We start from the raw sequence: 6725 nt of genomic DNA, 5'->3' as shown, positions 1-6725 counted from the left end.
GGACATGAGTCTCTGGGAAGACCCCTGTGTTCAAATTTTCTGGTTCTGTTGCTCTCCTTGTGGAGTTCCTGTCCTCTCCAGATCTTACTGTTTCCCAGTTCTTACATAAGATACCATGCATATTGCCCAACAGTTGGACATAAGTCTCAGTGTCTGCTTTGATAGTCTGCAGGGCAGAGCCTTTCACAGGCCCTCCGTGGCGGGTTTTTCGCTTGTTTCCTGTTTTCTTCTTCTTCTGATGTCCTTCCTCTTTGCTTTTCGGGATGGGGATTGAGCACTATAGTCAGGGTCCTCTCTCTCTTGATTAGTTTCTTTAGATATACAGATTTTAACAGGTTTATCCTACATTACATGTCTATATGAGTGAGTATATACTGTATGTGTCTTTCTGCTTCTGGGACAGCTCACTCAGGATGATCCTTTCCAGGTCCCACAATTTACCTGTAAATTTCATGATTTCCTTATTTTTTCATTGTTGAGTAATATTCCATTGTGTAAATGTACCACAATTTCTGCACTCATTCTTCAGTTGAGGGGCAATTGGGCTGTTTCCAGCATGTGGCTATTACAAATAAAGCTGCTACAAACATGGTTGAGCAAATGTCCTTATGCCTAGGAGTGGTATGGCTGGATCTTGAGGAAGCACTATTCCTAGTTGTCTGAGAAAGCACCAGATCGATTTCCAGTGTGGTTGTACAAAATTTTATCAACTTTTGAAAGTTTGAAACAGAAGTAGGAATTTAAAAAATTGTTGTTGTTCAATAGAGGCGTCACAGACCTAAGAAACTCTTCCCAGGCTCTGATGCCTTCTCCTTGCCTTGGTTTTGGTATGGAACAAGTATTATCCCAAAGAACCACATGTTGGAAGCCTGGTCTCAATGTGGTGGTTTTAAAGAGAGGTGGAATGTTTAAGAGATGGGAGTCTTGTAAAAGGTCAATATGTCCTTGTTTCATGCCCTTAGGAGGATTAAAGACGTTACCATGGAATCCTGGTTCATCCCCTTGAGAGTGGGCTCCAGTCCACAGAGAAAAACTGGCTTTCTATATGTGCTCCTACTACACTGTCTACCATTTTCAGGTATAGCCAGAAAGCTACCCTAGAACTGAACAGAAAAGCCAAGTACATGCACTTGGACTTCCAGGACCATAGCTAAGTAAATGTGTGTTCTTTAAATTTTCCCAGCCTCATTGCCTCATTGTCTCATTGTCTTATAGCAAAATGGACAAATACATCCCACATATAAATGTCTCTGTCATCTGATCTAGGCACTGACACACTTTTTTTGGACCTGTATGTGCATATATGCCACCCACCTTTTGGGAACTGGTCCCTCATGTCAGACTTTGCTTGATGTGCAGGGCTCATCTAAACTTTTGGCTGTTGTACACTAAATCGCACTTTCTGGCCCTACACAGAATACATTTTCTTCACCCCTTAACATGCTCTCACCCCTTCTAACACTTTCCAGCCAAGTAATTTGGTCAAAAAGTGAGGGGGTAGAAAGAAAAGTAACACATTTCTTTTCAATGTTTTCATTTTTCTTCTATAAGTACTACAATTCCCTTCTCTTCCCTTACAGATGTGAGAGAGTATAAAACATTCCCTCAACAAATGGTGTGGAGCATGACTGGCTACTCTGTTAATTTATAGCTATCTAGCTGGAGTTGAAGGATGAAGTCTAATATATGAAGCAAAAGGAAGGGGATGGGTATCCCCAGTCCTTGCTTTCTTTCTTCACATTGATCAGGCTTTTCCATATTAGTACCAAAAGCCAGTTTTCTCTTTATTTGCGCTAAATTTCTTCAGAGATGCAATTCATCCATGAATCATGCTCTGAGACTCCTATGGAAGTCTGTTCCCTGCCCAGCCAGTCCCAGGTTCCACTTTTACAATCCAAAAACATTTGCAACTACCTTGTAGCTCTTGATTCCATAGGACTTGGTCTTTGTGGTGGTTTGGATAGGTATGGCTCACATAGAATCCTGTGTTTGAATGCTTGACCCAAGGGGAGTGGCACTATTAGGAGGTATGGCCCTGTTAGAGAAAGTGTGGTTTTGTTGGAGGAAGTGTGTCACTGTGAGGGTGGGATTTCAAGTCTCCTCTGCTCAAGCTCAAACCCAGTGTGGAGTCCAGATTCCTCCTTGCTGCTTGTGGATCAAAATGAAGAATGCTCAGCAACTTCTCCAGCACCAAGTCTGCCTGCACACTGCCATGCTTCCCACCATGAAGATAATGGGCTAAACCTCTGAAATTGTAAGCCAGCCCCAATTAAATGTTTTCCTTTATAAGAGTTGCCATGCACATGGTGTCTTTTCACAGCAATAAAACCCAAACTGAGACAGCATTGATCACTGACTTTCTCATGTTGACAGATTTTACCTTCTGAAATAGAAGTTCCTTGAGGATATGCTTCCCAGTGTCTTCCAACATCTATTGACAACCAGTCGTTCTCTTGAACAGGAAGTGAGCATTCTTCCAGAAGGGTGTCCTCTAGACAGTTAATGTTTTTTTTTCTTTTGTTGAGCTACTATGTTGAGGGTAAACATAAGAGAAAAAACTTTCAGTAACTGTGCAATTGAGGTCAAACTGCTGTGAATATCCACTGTGATCTCCACAGAACAACAGACAACAGATACATGAGTGATACATGATACCCATTACAGTGGAAAGTGTGCAAGCTCAGATGGATAGCTTCATTTAGACTCCTGTGTTTCTGTCTCCTGTACATCATAGTAACCCTAAATTAGAGAGTTTCACTGAACATGGATTTGCAATTACATTTATAAACTGCAGAAAGATACCAAGTACGATGATACACATCAGCAATCCCAGGACTTCAGAAGTGGAGTGAAGAGGATTAGGAGTTCAAGGCCAGTTTGTGCTTCATAGCAACTTCAATTTCTCCCTGAGAGACATTAGACCATATCTCAAAGAACAAAAACAAAACAAAAAAAATTTAATAGAACCTGGAAAGATAGGTCAATGGTTAAAAACATGTATCACTCTTGTGGGGCTCACAAGTTCATTTCCCGCCACACATAATAGGATGTTCACACTCTCAATAACGCCAGCTCCAGGGTATCTGATGCTCCCTGCTGAACTGCACAGGCACATGCACTAACAGATGCACATATGCATATGCACACATACACATAATTAACAATAAGATATATCTTTTAAAATAAATAAATCTGAAAGAGAACCATAGATGTTTAGATGGTCTTCTGCTACAGGACTGGAGTGTGTCAAGGTCATGCCACTTGCTGCAAAAGTAGATGAGGACCAGCTCTGTAAGCCCTGTTGTACCACAGTGATGCTGTTTAAGAATGCTGCTCCTCACAGCAGCTTTGCGTTATTCAGTGTGTGCAGCAGCATGTGCTTTGAGTGTTTGAGCTATTTATAATAACAAATTAGAAGTGTGTCTAATAACAAAATCTCTAAGTATCTATACAGAGGTTGGATATTTACACAGTTTGCTTTCAGTTGTTCTTGATCTTGCTGTTATTTATTTTGAGACAGGAACTCATACATGTAGTTGAAGCTGGCATTGAACTGATCCTCTTACCTAGTCAATGCTGGGATTACAGGTGTGAGCCACCATGCCACCTGAGAGACCCTATAGTAACTATGCTGGGCGAAGTATTAAATAGGTTGACCCAAGTCACAGAAAGCATCAAATGTTGGGAATCTTGACCGTCAGACCAGTGTGTTTTCTTACAGTCCTATAGATATCACCTATTTTTCCCTCTCCTTGGCATTCATAATCACAAATAAGATAGTAGCTTTGAGTTGCACACTATATTCAGGTGTTTTCTAATTGCCCTGATTGGACATCCTCCAAATAGATCCATAGCTTAACAACATCACACAGTCAATCCCCACCCTCATTGCATCCATCACCTGCTGCTGAAGAGTTTAATTTAGCCAGAATATAACTCCATTTTGAAATAAAGGTTTTGACTGGGAACTGAATTCAGGTACCAGGAAATATCACAGAGTGTACACCTGGCAGAAAACAAAGTTAACTCTCTTAGCAACAGCCTGCAGGAAATATAATAAAATAAATGCTTCATAGAAAATAGACTATTTCTAACAGGAACTCAATGACTGGCTCTTTGGTCTCCCCACCCCCGAAGGGAGGAGCAGTCCTGTTAGGCCACAGAGGAGGGCTTTGCAGCCAGTCCTGAAGATACCTGATAAAACAGGATCAGATGAATGGGGAGGAGGTCCCCCCCATCAGTGGACTTCAAAAGGGGCACGGTGGAGATGAGGGAGGGAAGGAGGGAGGGACTGGGAGGGAATGAGGGATCGGGACACGGCTGGGATACAGAGTTAATAAAATGTAACTGATAAAAAAAAATAAAATTAAAAAAATAAATAAATAAATAAATAAATAAATAAATAAAAAAGAAAATAGAGACAAACTCCCTGGCAATAATCAATGGGAATCGGTTAAAAATCGGGTGGGAAAATTCTCCCCAATGTTTCAGATATGGTTTAGAAAAATACCCATTGTAATTATATGCCTTAGCCATTGTGATTGTGTGCCTCAGAAAAGGTCACCCTGCCCTGCTAAACTTCACCCAATTCTGTAACGCCAAGGCTTGTGCCCCCCTGCTTGCTGCCATGGAAACCCCCTTCTCACAGACTTTCCCTTTAAAAATCCTGTTCACTCAGAGCTCGGGGTCCCACTTCTCTACTGCTGCGCCAGTGAGACTTTGGTCCCGAGTTCGATCGCTCTCGTAATAAAGCTCTCTTGCAATTGCATCGAGTCGTCTCCTGGTGGTCTCTGAGGGAAGTTATTAAGACATGGAGAGGATGGGATCGCCCCAAGGACCAAATATATCTGGGCACAGGGGCCTTTCTGAGACTGATTCTCCAACCAAGGACCATGCATGGATATAACATAGACCCCTGATCAGACATAGCCCATGGCAGCTCAGCATCCATGTAGGTTACAGGGATTGTCTCTGACATGAACTCAGTGGCAGGCTCTTTGACCAGCCCCCTTTGAGGGAGGAGCAGCCTTGCTAGGCCACAAAGGAGGGCATTTTAGCCAGTCCTGATGAGACCTGATAGACTAGGATCAGAAGGAAGGGTGGGAGGACCTCGCCTATCAGTGGACTTAGTGAGGGACATGTTGAGGAGATGAGGGAGGGAGGATGAGATTGGGAGGAAATGAGGCAAGGGACTACAGATGGGATACAAAGTAAATGACCCATAATTAATATAAAAAATAAATATTATAAAATAAAAAAGTCAGAGAACTCCCTGTCTTTCCCTCCCAAGTGCTGGGATTAAAGTCATGGGGTCCCTTAGCACTTGTAAACTGTTAATAACAAATTGAAATCTCAGAATAGCCCACAGGCTTATAAAATGTGATCTGATGTCCTACTATGGCATCCGAAATATTTTTGCTACCCTCAGCCCACCTCTTCAGGTATTATCCTTAGAACTCAGTAACAGAATAGCTTGCTCAGCATTCCATATGCAATTTGTTCCCTGGTTCTTCTCGCTAGCTGAATCCCATGGCCTTTTCCCCTGTTTAAGATTCTGTCCTTTACCTATATTGCTTATCTGCAGACTCCAGTCAAAGTTCTCCCCAGCTTTGTAAGACATATATCAAACACTTAGTTTCCTGGAGAATATTCCAGTCTCTTTGAACTGCAAAAGTATTATAGCCCTTAGCAACAGAATAGGATTTGTTCTCTTTTATATTATTTTCCGGGTGTGTACATACATATACTTGCATAAATACACGTATAAACACATATCAGAGAGCGTGCTGGTGTCAGGGGACAATTTCCTCTCCCTCCATTTATTTATTTTCTTTCAAAGATTTATTTCTTTATTATGTATACAATATTCTGTCTGTATATACACTTGTATACCGGTAGATGGCACCTGCACACCAGAAGGTCTCATTCTAGATGGTCGTGAGACCCCATGGGGGTGCTGGGATTTGAACTCATGAATTTAACCTCTGAGTCCTGTCTGCAGGCCCTCTACCATCGGTTTTAGGGATCCACCTTTGTAGTCACGTTAGTTTGGCAGGCACTGTTGTCCCCTGAGCCATTTTGTCTGCCCCGTTTTGTTTTTGACACTATTACTGTGTAGCCTAGGAAAGTTACCAACTTGTTTTGTAATCCAGGTTGACATCAAACTCTTGATCTTGTCTCCTTCGGTCACTTCAGCGCTAGGATTTTAAATGCTGACAACCACAATCAGTTTGGTATTTGCCTCATTTATCTATTTATTTATTCACTGTAATGTCTATGGATATTTTTCCTGAACTTACATCTGTCCACCACATGCAAGTCTGGCAACCACAGAGGTGGGGAAGGCTGTTAGGTTCTCAGAAACTTTAAATACAGTTGGAAGCAAGCTCTACGAGCTTCTTAAATCTGCCTCTTGTTCATCCTCAACCTCTAGGCAGAGCAACCAAGTCTCTGAGAAGCTAAAGCTCAAAGTTGTCAGAGCTAGTTGCGATAATATGGTGTTGGACCAGGTGCTGTGGTGCCCTTGGTATCCTAATCTTGAGGCCATGCCCAGGGTTAGGGGCTGAGAAATGGGACCATCCCAAATTAGAAAGAAAAACAACTGGACCTTGAATAAGGGCCAGCTAAAAAGAAAGAGCAAGTCAGGCAATTTAGGGGAGGACTGTCCTTGAAGTTGTAAGCGGCCTGCTACAGAACCAAGAGATGGGAGAAGAGGGGAGGACTGT

This window comes from Meriones unguiculatus, chromosome X (genome assembly GCF_030254825.1).
Source record: "Meriones unguiculatus strain TT.TT164.6M chromosome X, Bangor_MerUng_6.1, whole genome shotgun sequence".
NCBI lineage: Eukaryota > Metazoa > Chordata > Mammalia > Rodentia > Muridae > Meriones > Meriones unguiculatus.
Note: the sequence above shows the minus strand (reverse complement) of the source record.